At 42.2% G+C, this 13,377-nt stretch overlaps 1 protein-coding gene across 3 annotated transcripts in view; it reads left to right on the forward strand.

The window, feature by feature from the left end:
- Positions 1-2,701: 2,701 nt before the first annotated feature.
- GUCY1A1 (guanylate cyclase 1 soluble subunit alpha 1) overlaps positions 2,702-13,377 on the forward strand; it is a 47,555-nt gene continuing 36,879 nt past the window's right edge. Inside the window, exon 1 of one of the 3 annotated variants that reach the window (XM_054990053.1) lies at positions 2,702-2,792. The gene's annotated coding sequence lies outside the window, so the exon portion shown is untranslated. Of the gene's footprint in view, positions 2,793-3,685; positions 3,791-3,883; positions 3,907-13,377 lie in introns of those variants that run through there. The other 2 variants (XM_054990055.1, XM_054990056.1) reach the window with 2 other exon arrangements.

Below are 13,377 nucleotides of genomic sequence, written 5' to 3' on the forward strand. Positions count from 1 at the left end.
ACAACTCATCATCCTTTCTCCCCCACACCATGAACCTACTCTGTGCATTGCCCCATCAAGCCTTTCTTCCTCAACTTTTGCTGCCAGTAAGTACGTACAGTGAAGAATGAGGGGAGGAGCATTGTAGATATGCTGGTGGCATGCTATCAGCATGATGAAGTAGCTCCCCACCCCCACAAGTGGGGATACAGGGAGCAAAACTACAGCCTGGGATGACTACCAGCCACTCTATGATTTGTGCTACCTACCTCTGGTTATTTTGTGCTACCTATTGCTTTGTAGGGTCAGAGCCCCACTGAGAAGGCCTAGCAGACAGCAGACACAATTCCACTACTATGTCCTATTGAGGACAGGTAAGTGTTAACTCAGGGTTATACTTTAACCCCCGACTGGGGCAGACCACCAAGTGGGAACTCCCAATTGTAAGGGAGTAGATGCAGACTCTCACACAATCCCCCTCTGCAGTGTAGTCAAAGGATAATTAGTGGTGCCAATGCCACACTAGCATCTATAATGTACTGGCATTGAGTTCTAAGAGGTCTAAGGCCAAGATTATGAATACTGAGCCATATTCATACTCATTTATTTCAGTATAGAAAAGAGTCCAGAAGCACCTTTAAGACTAACCAACTAACCAAGAAGAAGGAGAAGAAACTCGCAAAACTCTTGCATGTAACAGGGAACAAGATCACTTTAGATCCACCTAGCAACATTATCAACCTCTCCAGCCACAAACTGAGCCAAGCAGAGGATTCTGTCCTCTCACGTGGACTATCTTTTTGCCCAGCCAGACCCACACAAACCATACAACTCTGTGGAGACCTGGAGGCCTATTTTAGACGCCTAAGACTGAAGGAATTCTTCAACCACTCTGCTGAACAAAACGCTGAACAGACACCATCACAGCAGCAATCACCCTCCCAACCCAGCAATGCACAATCATCATTAATAAGTTGGTTAGTCTTAAAGGTGCTACTGGACTCTTTTCTATTTTGCTACTACAGACTAACGTGGCTAACTCCTCTGGATCTTATTTCAGTATGTGGGTGTGTCCATGTATGCATGCACCTGTGTGAAGACTTGTGTTTCACTGCCTTGTTGACTTACCCACTCATAAAAAGGCTGAAACAGTGAGGGTATATTTCAGTGAACTGAAGGGGTGGAAAGTGTCCTCAAGTTGCTACTACTTATGGCAACCCCACAGGGTTTTCAAGGCAAAAGATGTTCAGAGGTGGTTTTGCCATAACCTGTCTCTGTCTTCCTTGCTGGTCTCCCATCCAAGTAGTAGCCAGGGATGAACCTGATTAGCTTCGGATGAGATTGGGCTAGCCTGAGCTGCTAGGCCTCTATTATTCAAAACATACTAGAAAAACATGGAATAGCTGTCCCTCAAAAAGGTGGACTTAAATTGAACATCCAAACAATTCAGGTACTTTCTTGCCCCACAAAAGCTGCCATTTAGCATGTGTATAGTCCAAAGCATGATGGTTTTCATTTAGGAGATCACTGTAAGTTTATCTAGAAGCAAGACAAAAGAGCTGCTATACCTCTTATATGCCAATAAAGGCTTGCTTGACTTGACTATACCTCTAAAGAGGTAAGGAACTTCTAGGCAACACGGAAAGCTGAAATTTGGCAAGCATGCAGCTGATCATTACAACATTTAGTATATGGTATATGTATTTAGAACACATATATTGATCAACAGGAAGGTCTGAAAATTGGACATTTTTTTGCAACAGAAGAAAACGGTCATTGATCAGCAACATATTCTATCGCAGAGCAAGCCCATTTATGCAAGTGTTTGCCTCAGTTCCCTATCGCTTACATTTGTTGCTGCAGAGATAATAAATCCATTCTATACGGAATGCAATCTTCATTTTCTAGTGCACTTTAAAAATGAAAAACAGTGAGAACCATCATCCTTTGTTTTTGCTAGCATGGAACAAGTTATGCATAAGAAAGAGTTTAATATTTTGTGTAAACAGGTTCCATTGTGTTTTGAATTATTCTGGTTGGAATCTATAAACAGGTCAGCCAAGGTGGTGTAAAACCTGGGCCGTTTCCACACTACTCACCTTCAATCGGAATGCCGTGGAATGTTGCGAACAAAACCCGGAAGACAGCATTTTCTCGTGCGAGTTTTGCGTGATATCGTGCAAAACTCGCAGAAAACGCTCTCTTCCGGGTTTTGTTTGCAACGTTTCGTGGCATTCCTATTGAAGGTGAGTAGTGTGGAAATAGCCCCTGTCAGCCATGAAGTGCAATGGGAGAACTTGGGTCGGACGGTCTGTCTAAACCTAACCTACCTCACAGGTTTGTTGTGAAGATAAAATGAATGAGAGTTTTTCAGCAGCAGCCAGGGAGGCATCTATGCTCGTGCTCCATTAGTAATAAACATGCTGGAATGGGGAGAGTCACTATATTTCAGATAACTGTGTGTTATGAATCTTAACAAAACTATGCCCGTAACATCTCCGACTCCTGCCATTATTAGCTGGGGCCTCCATTTTCAACGCCGGCTGCTCACCTTCCCGGAGCTCAGCGCAGCTCCCTCTCCCCTCCCGCTGGAGTCCCAGCTCCGATTTGCAGGCTCCTGATTGGTCCCGAAGAGCGGTGCCTCCTCCCTCGAAGTGAGCGGCTGGGGAGGGGACAGAAGAAGCGGCTGAAGCCAGCTGTCCAAAGGCACGTTGCGAACATGAGCTAGGTGGGGAGCGAAACGGCGGTCTCCTCGGACCCACGGAAGAAGCCCTGAGGCGCATCCCCAGGCAGCAAGCGAAGCGCGTCGTGCGGTGAGTGATGCTAGGCCGGGGAGACGGCGCGCCAGGCTGCTCCAGTGGGTGCTCGCCCGGGGTGCTCTTGCGCGCGCCTGGCTAGGTTAGGGAAGGGGCAGGGCGCGCGAGGCCGGCAGGAAGCTTCCCTCTAGTCATCCAGCGGGGGGACCCTGGACAGCTCTCGGGCAGGGGCGGGGCTGCCGGCCGCCCCGTCCTGACTGAGCCCCGTTTCCCTCCTCTGACCGTATCGGGTCCCCCCCCCCCGCCTCCCTTCTGGTGTGGCGGCTTCCTTCGGGAGACGCTCCCGCTTGAGCACGAGCCGCCTGGGGCAGGGGGCGTGAACGAGCAGGGCTCTGGCCCGCTGCCCACCCCACTGCTCTCTGCGCATCCCAGTGCCGCTGCGACCAGTTCTGTTCCTCGCCCGCCTTATATGGGCTCGCTTCCCTCGCCGCCTGCCTCAGGGGGACGCCGGTGCCCTCTGCGTCCTCCTCCTGGGGGACAAAAGGAAAGCGAAATTCCTCTGCGTTGCAACCGGGGCTGTTAACCGGGGTCTGGGGTGAGGTAAAGGTTGAGGGCAAGTCTCGGCGCGCCCCTGCTCTGCCCTTGCCTCGACCTGCCGTCCGTCTTTCTCCGCACAGCGCCCCCCCCCCCCCCCCGCAGCTAGAGACCTGGCGGGCCGCGCGCGAGCTTCTCTCTCCTAACTGGTTCCCACGCTCCGTCTCCGGAGCGCGCCGGAGAAGGCGAAGCCGCCCAGATCCAGGCAGCCGGTCGGAACGGCGACGGGTTTCGTGGGCAGGGAAGAGAGCCTCGGCGGAGCGCGGGTAGGAAGGGCCCCAGGCGCCGGCTGCTGAGGCGACGCTTGCCAACTTTGCGCAGCTCGTGGCGCGATCGCTAGTGGGCTGGCGCGGCGTTCCTCTGCAGGCTGTGCGACGCCTCGCCGCCTGATTTCTGCACGTCAAGCTGGGAGAGGCGCAAGAGACCGCTCGCCGGCCCCTTGTAAGCCGCAGGGAGCCCAGGTAAAGCCCAGAGGCTGCACCGCCCCGCTGCACACACACCTCAGTCTCACGGCGCTTGGCTCCAGATCCGACTGTTGTTGCACAGGGCGCGTCCGGAGGAGCACGAGAACGCGAAGGTTGGGTTTTCTAGACGCTGGCGCTTGCTATTTTGTTTTGGAAACAGCGAAGCCTTCCCGCTATTGGAGAGATGGGTGTGTAGGCTGCCCCCAAAGACCTGTTTTCCGGCTATGTTTCCTTATCCTTTACTATCCACTTGTTTTATTCTTTTTCTGTTGTTATCCTTGGTTGCATCTTGGTATCAGCCGTGCTGTTTTCAGCAGTCTCAGAAATGAGTGGCTTTTTATTGTTTGAATACTTCGGGCACTGTCGATGTATTAGACAGCGGCATGCCATGTTTCCTTTCTGAGATTGGCTCCTGTCTGTTGGAAGCAGAATTAAAGCCCCACGCTACGTCGTAGCTGGTTGAGTGTTAGATATGGAGATGATACTTAGGGGGTTGGGAAGCATTGATTCTAATGTTGTATTTGCCATTTGAGTTTATGGTTATTGGAAATGAGAGAAAGTTGAGGGCTATGTAAAATGCTATGGCGGAAAGTTTCCTCTGTTTCTCAGCTGAACTTTTCTGTTCAAGTTCAGTGTGAAAATGTGCTTTTGGCATTTAATGTGTTCTTTTTAATACAGTTTTTGTAACATTTTCTGACTGTTGTCAAGGGATTCTACTTTTAGAGCTTTTTATTTTTTAATAGTAATGCAAAACAGATGTCAACAAGCATAATGCTTCTTTAAGCATCACCAATTAAAATGGTTTTAAAAGGACCGTTTTTGTGGGAACACAGGGCATGTTATAATATAGAACATGCTTGTGGTTTTTTAAAAATCAGTTGAAGGTAAGGCTGAAACAGTTGTGAACAGCCTTCTTGGAAAACAACTTACTTTCAGCAACAGAATCATTGTATATGAATTATTACATATATGTTAATATTGGTTGGAGTATATAACAGAGGGGGAACTCCCTGATTCAAATACGAAACTGTAAAAAATGCAAAATCCTTTTCACTAGTTCTTACTGACTGTAACTTCATTCTAGTTGGTTATAGGCTGCTACTTATTGCATCTACTAATTTTTGACATGGACTGCTGAAAAGAATACCTTGTTTCATCTTAAAATTTTGCATTCTGTAATACCAGAACTATACTGGGCTTTAATTTTAATAAGGAAACTTTCACAAGATATTCTACAGTAATACCAATATAATGTTTAGCTTTCTCTTGCGCTAGTTAAAATAATATGAATAAATGTTTGTAAGTATAAATATTATAGTTGTACTTGTACAACTGAAAATTCTCAGAATCTCCAAATTTGACATCTGTGAAATCTGATACACTTGAGTGAACAGTATTTCCATGGGATGGCTAATACCATCAATTTCAGAAGTATGTGGTTTTATTTGGTTTAAAGTTTGGTCTTAGAAATAGATTTAAAAACACTGAATCCATTCATGATAAAAACTTATAGCTGTTTAGGTACTTAAAACTATTTTGGCTAGCTAATAAAAGATCACCAAATCTGTATTGTTTTCATTTTGTGGGAGCAGCATGGCGACACACAGTCTGATCTTTGAGTGAACAAATTTGCCTGTCTTTTTGTTGTGAAATTATCAAGAAGATTAAAGTTCTAAGATGGAATAGGTATTTTGAATCCACAGAGTCTGATGTAAGATTTGAATGCAAAATCTGTTTTTAGCGATGAAAAATATCAGGACCTTTTAGTCCTTTTAAACACAAAGTGAGGGATGAACAGATAGAGAGTGCTGCTTCATATTGTCCTTTCTGTATTGGGGACAACTCTGATGGCTGCTCCTGTAAAATATAGCTTTTTATACAATTGTCCATGATTGACAAGCTAAAATAATACATTTTGAGTTACAGTTAACAACCAGTGTATATATCTTTTAATGTTTTCAGAAAACATTATAAAAGGTATTTAATGAATGTGGTTTTTATCCTTCTTGCTATGGATTTTGCAGCTTATTGTACTCTGCCAATCATAAGAAGATAAGATAAGCTGCCGGATAAAAGTCAGGATGAAGTGCACTGATCAGCTGAACTGAATCATTATCTCTGAATAGTAGAGCAGGCTCAGAAATCCTTTCATTCACACCAGGGAAGGAGAAGAAACAGGAAAAGTGGAAAGAGCCACCAAATGCACATTTTCCAGTGATCCTTTGTGAGGGTTTCGTACCATGATAAATGATCATATAAATGTGGTTGTACAGTAATGAAATACCATGAACAAAATACAGTAAAATTGTTGTGAAGTAGTCACTTGAATCCTTTGATAGTATTCTGTTTGTTTACCAGCTATTTGGTAGCTGAGGTTATACATGAAGTCAATCATGTATCAAAGTGAGTGGTACTAGCAGTAGTAAAGTGCTGTCAGGTTACAGTCACCTTATGGTGACCTGTAGGGTTTTCAAGGCATGACACAAACAGAAGTGGTTTGCCATTGCCTGTTTCTTGTGGAGTGACTCTGGACTTCCTTGGAGGTCTCCCATCCAAATACTAACCTGCTTAGCATCTGCGATCTTGACGAGATGGGGCTAGTCTGGGCCATCCAGGTCAGGGCCTTGAAGTGAAGGAGAGGAAATATTAATTTATTTTATTTATGTCATTTATAGTCTTTCTCACTGAGACTCAAGGTGGATTACATAGTGTGAGAGTAGTACAATTAATATCAGGGACATTTCTATAACTGTAATCGGATGCTTGTGCATTTTCTTTTCCAAACATTTTTATCATATTGATATCAATAGGTTTTCTTCATTGTTTACATGTGGTTGTTCTTCCTTTCTCATGATCCACATTTGATGTAATCTCACTTGTTGTTGCTGCACAGATGTACAATCAAAGTTCATAGTTCATGTTATTGCCATGTTCTTGGCACTGCTTTGGCGGATGTTTCTTGGAAAAGCTGCAAAACGGCTTTGAAACCAGTGAACCAATGAGACGTAGCGGTTAAAATGTTGTACCAGAAATGGGGAGACATGGGGTCAAATCCTGCTTGGCATGTATCTCATTGGGTGACCATGGATGAGCGTTTCGTTCACTCCACCTAACTTTCCACACAGCATTGTTGTGAGGATCAAATGTAAGTTGCCCTGAGCTCCTTAGAGAAAGCGTGAGACAAAATATTACAAAGAAATTAAAATGAAATCATCTGCACCCTAGTGCTAAACCTATTAACTTGGGAGTCAATCCTGTGGAAATTGCAGGGCCAGTTCATAATTGTATGTGGGCTGAACACATTGTACATGCTCTCTTTCTCACCGCAAAATATGTAGAACATTAGATATGACATAGAGCATCTATCTCACCCACATGAACGTCTACCACTTTTAACATATGATTTGGTATCTAGAATGCGTGCATATTGAGGGAGAATGAAGCTCGTAGCTCATTCTTGCAACCCACAAAATCTTAACAGTGATACAAATTAAGAATGGGCCTTTCTTTCAAGTATGTATGTTTAGGTACCAAACTTACATATTTAAATGCTGGCTGCGTAAGTTTAACAAATTGTTCTGCAGAAAAAAAAAGAATTCATGGATATAGACAGAATTCTGTGTAAAGAGAAAATAAGTTATGGCAGAGGCCACATAGCTTAACGTTGGATATTGTTGTTGGACAGTATTCTTCATTGTGTTAAGCATGGGGTTTACAATAAAAAAATGCTTGTTTGGCATTAGCACTTGGCAGCACAAGAAATCTAATTACAAAGTGTTAATTCCCCCCCCCCTTCTTGTGAAGCTATGGAACGTTCTACCAGTAACCTAATTAATGGCTATTTGAAATGTTTCAAAGGTAACAGACTCACATAGAAAGTTACATTTTCTGTGAGGCTGAATAAAGTAATGCTCCATCATATATCCTATTTATTTTAATTATTTTTGAACTGGTTTTACCTAAATAAGACTTTCCTATAAGCCAACCAACATCCCTTTTGTGTTTATCATTGTATATGTGTGTGAGAGAGATGTCACTCATACAGGAGAGCTTAAAGGTGGAAATGAAGAACTGAAAAAGTTATAATAATTTATTTAGAAGATTTATGTTCTGTATTTCTATCATAAGCACCACACAGCTCACAACATGAAGTTAAAACAGTATAAAAATATAAAACTGATTTTAAAAAATCTAAATCACCAGCCAGGAGAAGAATAATTCCAATCATTAAAAAAAAATAACATTTTGAAAATCAGCACTCAAGCAATAGAATAGCAGTAGAAACAAAATCACCAACTACCGTCTACAATAAAATGGTTTCACAAGTTTTGGGAAGGTTACAAGGGAACTCCTGCAGCATGGAGTTTCATGTAATGGCCTTACATTTCCTGAGCATAGGAGCAGTTTGGGGAAAGTCAGGAAACATCATTTAAAGCTCATTTGTTCCTTTCCATATTACATTGCCTATTAAGCAGAGTATATCCCATATTGAAAACAGGTCAGTTCTACAGTGGAGGAGCTTAAAGATAATTTAGTTTGTTTATGTGGGTGTATACATTTATTTATAAACTGGGACAGAGTAACAGTTGTTCGGTGTCTTGAGGCCCACATATATGCCCACTGATAGAAATTGCTTGCATATTAAGTACCATTATGCAACGCTGTAAAGAAAAAAAAATAAGAATAAATTTATTTCACTGAAATTGAGCGAAACATTTCTGTTTTCCCATTAAATGATAAAAAGCTTTAGACCATATTTCCGAAGTGCTCTGAGATGAAGTTCATGAAAAGGTTAGTTGTGTTCGTCTATCTTTATTTTTTGTCCCCATGAGTTAAAGGAGGTTAATAGCATCATAACAGACTTGTTGTCTTGTACGAAGTATATGTTCCGTTAGGCTTGGAACCAAGCATATTTACTAAAATAGAGCCAATGTGATGTAGTGACTAGAGTGACAGACGAGGATGTGGGCAACCCAGTTTCTATTCCTTGCTCTGCCATGGAAGCTCGCTGGGTGACCTTGGGCCAGTCACACACTCTCAGCCTAACGCATCTCACAGGGCTGTTGTGAGGGGAAAAGTGGAGGAGAGGTAAATGCTGTAAGCTTCTTTGGGTCCCCATTAGGGAGAAGGGTAGGATATAAACAAAGTTAAATAAATTAATAGGCTTGGACAGTTTTAGGTGTCTGGAATTCAAGTTATACCTTGCTGTTAGAGGGGGTCCCAGACCAATGTTCTCCTTTGGATGTGAGTGCCAAGAAAGGGAAGAGGAGATGGTTTTTAATTGGGGGAAAGAGAGAAACAGTTTGAGATTTTGGGCTTGCTGGTAAGAAGCAGTCTTGGGGGGTGGGGTTACAGGATGCTTTTGGTAAATGATGTTCAAAAATGAGTTGTTTAAAGTTCAAATCATTTCATATATGGAACCATTTGTAAACTTCCTTATATTTAGTTAATTCCATATTGAACCTTGAACTAATCTAAACCGGCTGTCTCCACCAATCAGCTAATGAGAAATGTTCAGCACAAGTATATCAACATTTTGGAAACATTTACATATCTTAGTGAAGTTGATCATGTCACTGTGTCCAGTGACTGCAAAAATCTCTCTCATAATCAGACTCTATTCTCACCCCAAAACATGCCAGAAAATTAAACCGCTAACTTGAAATAGTGAACACTTTTTAATGTCTCACCATTTTGAGCATGTCACCATAATCAGTCATATTTTTACATACATTTCTCCTGTAATCATCAAGCTCCTTTTCTCTGCTCCTTATCCCTTGTCAAAAATAGAGTGGAAATTTTAACGACAACATTTGATTTATATACCGCTCTTCAAGACAGCTTAATGCCCACTCAGAGCAGTTTACAAAGTATGTAATTGTTACCCCCACAACAATAATCACCCTGTGAGGTGGGTAGGGCTGAGAGAGCTCCTAGAAGCTGTGACTGACCCAAGGTCACCCAGCTGGCTTCAAGTGGAGGAGTGGGGAATCAAACCCGGTTCTCCAGATTAGAGTCCCGCTCTCTTAACCACTACACCAAACTGCCTGTCTTATGAGTCAAATAGTTACCAAAAATGTATTATATGAATGTTCTATCTTTTTAAAAGTTAGGATAGACAAGAATGACAGTAAAAGCATTTAGTAATATAGTATGGTTGACATTGAAGGTGCATGTTGCTGATAAATTAGGATTACACAGAAACTACTTGAAACCTTTAAGGGACACAGAGACTACTTGAGACCATTTCCTTAAGAGAAAGGGTGATCAAGCTTGACTCTAAGAAGTGGGAAAATGATAAAATTTTGTTTCAGTCTTCTGCAGCTCTATACTCCATGTATTTCTCAGTTTAAACGGAATTCATTATCCTTTGATTTGAGTTCAGTGGCACTTTAGAGACCAACAAGATTTTCGGGGTATAAGCTTTCAAGAGTCAGATCTCCTTCAGACATGGTGAAAGCTTACACAAACCTGATGGCAGGGCTTTTTTCTGGGAAAAGAGGTGGTAGAACTCTCTATTACCACATGTGTGCATGCAAAGCACGCACACGTTCCCAGAAATGCATGATGATGTCACTTCTGGAAGTGACAACACTCCCGGAAGTGACACCGCTTCCCGGAACTCAGCACGATGTATTACAACGAGATAAATGTTAGTAAGCTTGGAAAATTACACTATTATGAGAAAGGGTTTGTTTTCCTTTCTGTATCCTCTACAAAAAGTGAAATCTTCCATTCCCTTTCCTGAACATTTCATTTCTTTGGAATCATATTTTAAAATATGCAAGGAGGGGGCCTCTACAAATTGAAAACCCATCTCACAAATCTAAATTCTAACAGATTCCCTCTTCCAGCATGGAAAAAAAATCCAAAATTATTTCTCAAAATTCTGCAGAGTCTGAAATTCCTAATCTAAGGAATATTGAATTTTCAGATTTTCAGGGAGGGTTTTGCTTTACTGGAGCAATTCAAAAGAAGATACTCAACTTTAGCTGCATTAGATTTATACTTAGTTTAAAATGGCTTTTTTTTTGTTGCCTGCCACCTCTACCTTACCAATGGCTAAGCTGTTGTGACATGGTGAAATGCTAATAAATATTCTAATGTCCCAGACAAACAATATTCATAAAAACTTCCTTAACACCCATATGTCCACTGTAATTTCAGTTAAGTTAATCAGCTGAGGGTGGGGAGAACCATTTGAGTTACGGCTGTTAAGACACAAGAACATCTATGTGCCGATGAATATATTGATGAAAGCCTTCTGTGACTTGGACACAGCTGTGCATTCATAGCATAAAACTGGAATAACCTTAAGTGATATTTTAACTAATACAAATAACCATAACTGATATATTTAACTAACATAGAACCATAGCCATAACAATGTCAACTTCAGTCAACAAAAGAATGAAAGCAACACACACACAGACAGACATACACAGCCCTACACACACTCACTCACTCACTCACTCACTCACTCACTCACTCACTCACTCACTCACTCACTCACTCACTCACTCACTCACTCACTCACAGAGGAATGAAAAGAAAGCAGAATGAACTCAAAGCAGCTTAACCTCCTCTGCAGAGCCGGCACTGGGACCCAGATTGCTCTCTCTCTCTCTCTCTCTCTCTCACACACACACACACACACACACACACACACACACACACACAGAAAAATTAAAAGGAAGCAGAGTGAACTCGAAGCAGCTTAGTCTCCTCTGCAGAGCCCGTGGGGCCAAAGGAGGAAAAAAAGTGGGTAGATTCCAGAGCGGCCTGAACGCTGTTCTGGGGCATTCCCCCTCCCAAAAAAGCCCTGCCTGATGGCGTTGAGTCATTTTTACTCCTACTTCATTGAATGGGAAAGTGAGTTGAGCATATGGGGTGAAGCTGACATCCTAGTTTCCTTACACTTTCTTTCTGTTCTTTTACTGAAGTGCCAAAGGGAATTATTTAATTATTGCTTTCTTTGTAGCTGATATCATACTCAGCGAACCCCCAAGGGTATTTATTTATTTATTTGATTTATTTTGTGGTCTACTTGACCTCTACACTGAATATAGTAAAGTATGTTTTTTTTGTTTGCTCGAAGTGATAAACTCTTAAGTACTTGAGTCTATTTTAGCCTTTTTCTTGGCTTTAACTGCGATGAAAATGGATGGTTTCTATTTTTGGAAAGTTCATTTCCGTCTGCATCAGATGCAGAAGTGCTCTACATATACTGGGAAAAATCCTAGAGGAAAGCTGATCAGAATTTGATAAAATCACCAAGTTTTCCAGTTAGACATGCTGTGTATATTCTCATGCATCATTTTTATACTTTAAAAAATCATTGCAATTGATAGCCCCAATTTCTGGCCTTGATGTCTTAATGTAGAGGACTAGCCCTTTTTTCTCAGCATACTAAAATCGACCAGATGGAAATAGGCATGATACATTCTCCTAACCAAGTGATACTGAGCAGCCCACCATTCACACAAGGGCACACCGCAGTAATGTATTTAACACATGGAACTATTTGTCTTTAAAATCTTCTAAGATTTTGCATATTTTTACGTGTTGAGTAAGAAAAGCAACAGCAATGAGAGAAGACCAGAGAGATAAGAAGATAAATTACATCTACTGTAGTCTCCCTCTTTACACTCCTTGCTCCTCATTTCTTTTCCAAAGACACTCATGTTCTAATAAACACCTAATCTCTTTGTATCTTAGAGGCTTTCCATACAACTGAACACCTGCCTTATATTGGGTCTGTCATGGTCAGTATTGTCTACTAGAACTGGGGGTGCCTCTCCATGGTGTTAGGTAGAGGTCTTTCATATAATCTGCCTGATCCTTTTAACTGGAAATGCCATGGATTAAATCTGCACACAAAGCATATGCTCTCTCACTGAGCCGCAACCTCTCCCCTCTATAAGCAGATCTCAGAAATGCTGAAAGTACCACCATTCTTGCACTGAGTTATTCTCTTCCTGTTCTAGTACTTGGATAACATTGCTGTGGCAACATACCCATGCACCTGAAGTATTGGTGCAATATAGCTATTATTATTCCTTGTGCTACCAGCCTGCTAATACTCCAAAATGATTTACTATTGGAAATAGGATTCTCTGTCTGTTGCTTTAAGGCTGCTAGCTAAAGATAGTGGTTAAGATCTGCTTAGAATTTCTGGCTCATCCTCGCTTTCTACTGTGCTTATTCCTTGATGTAAAGGTAAAAGTGTTGGATACGAATCCGGGAGATGGTTCAGATTCTTACTTGACTATGAAACCCTCTGGGTGACCTTGGTCCAGGAATTCTCTTACACAGCTTAAGCTATCTTGAAAGACAAAATTGAGGGGGGGGACACCATGTGTTAGAGTTGCCAGCTTCCAGATCTCCCAGAATTGCAACTGATTCCAGATGACAAAGATCAGTTCTGCTGGAGAAAGTGGCTGCTTTGGAAGGTGCGCTGAATGGCATTATGCCTGCTGAAGACCCTCCCCTCTCCAAAGCCCATTCTCCCCAGGCTCCATCCCCAAATCTCCAGGAATGTTGTAACTCAAAGTTGGCACCCTCCTTTGTGTGCCATCCCAAGC

The sequence above is a fragment of the Eublepharis macularius genome, chromosome 10, assembly GCF_028583425.1.
Source record: "Eublepharis macularius isolate TG4126 chromosome 10, MPM_Emac_v1.0, whole genome shotgun sequence".
NCBI lineage: Eukaryota > Metazoa > Chordata > Lepidosauria > Squamata > Eublepharidae > Eublepharis > Eublepharis macularius.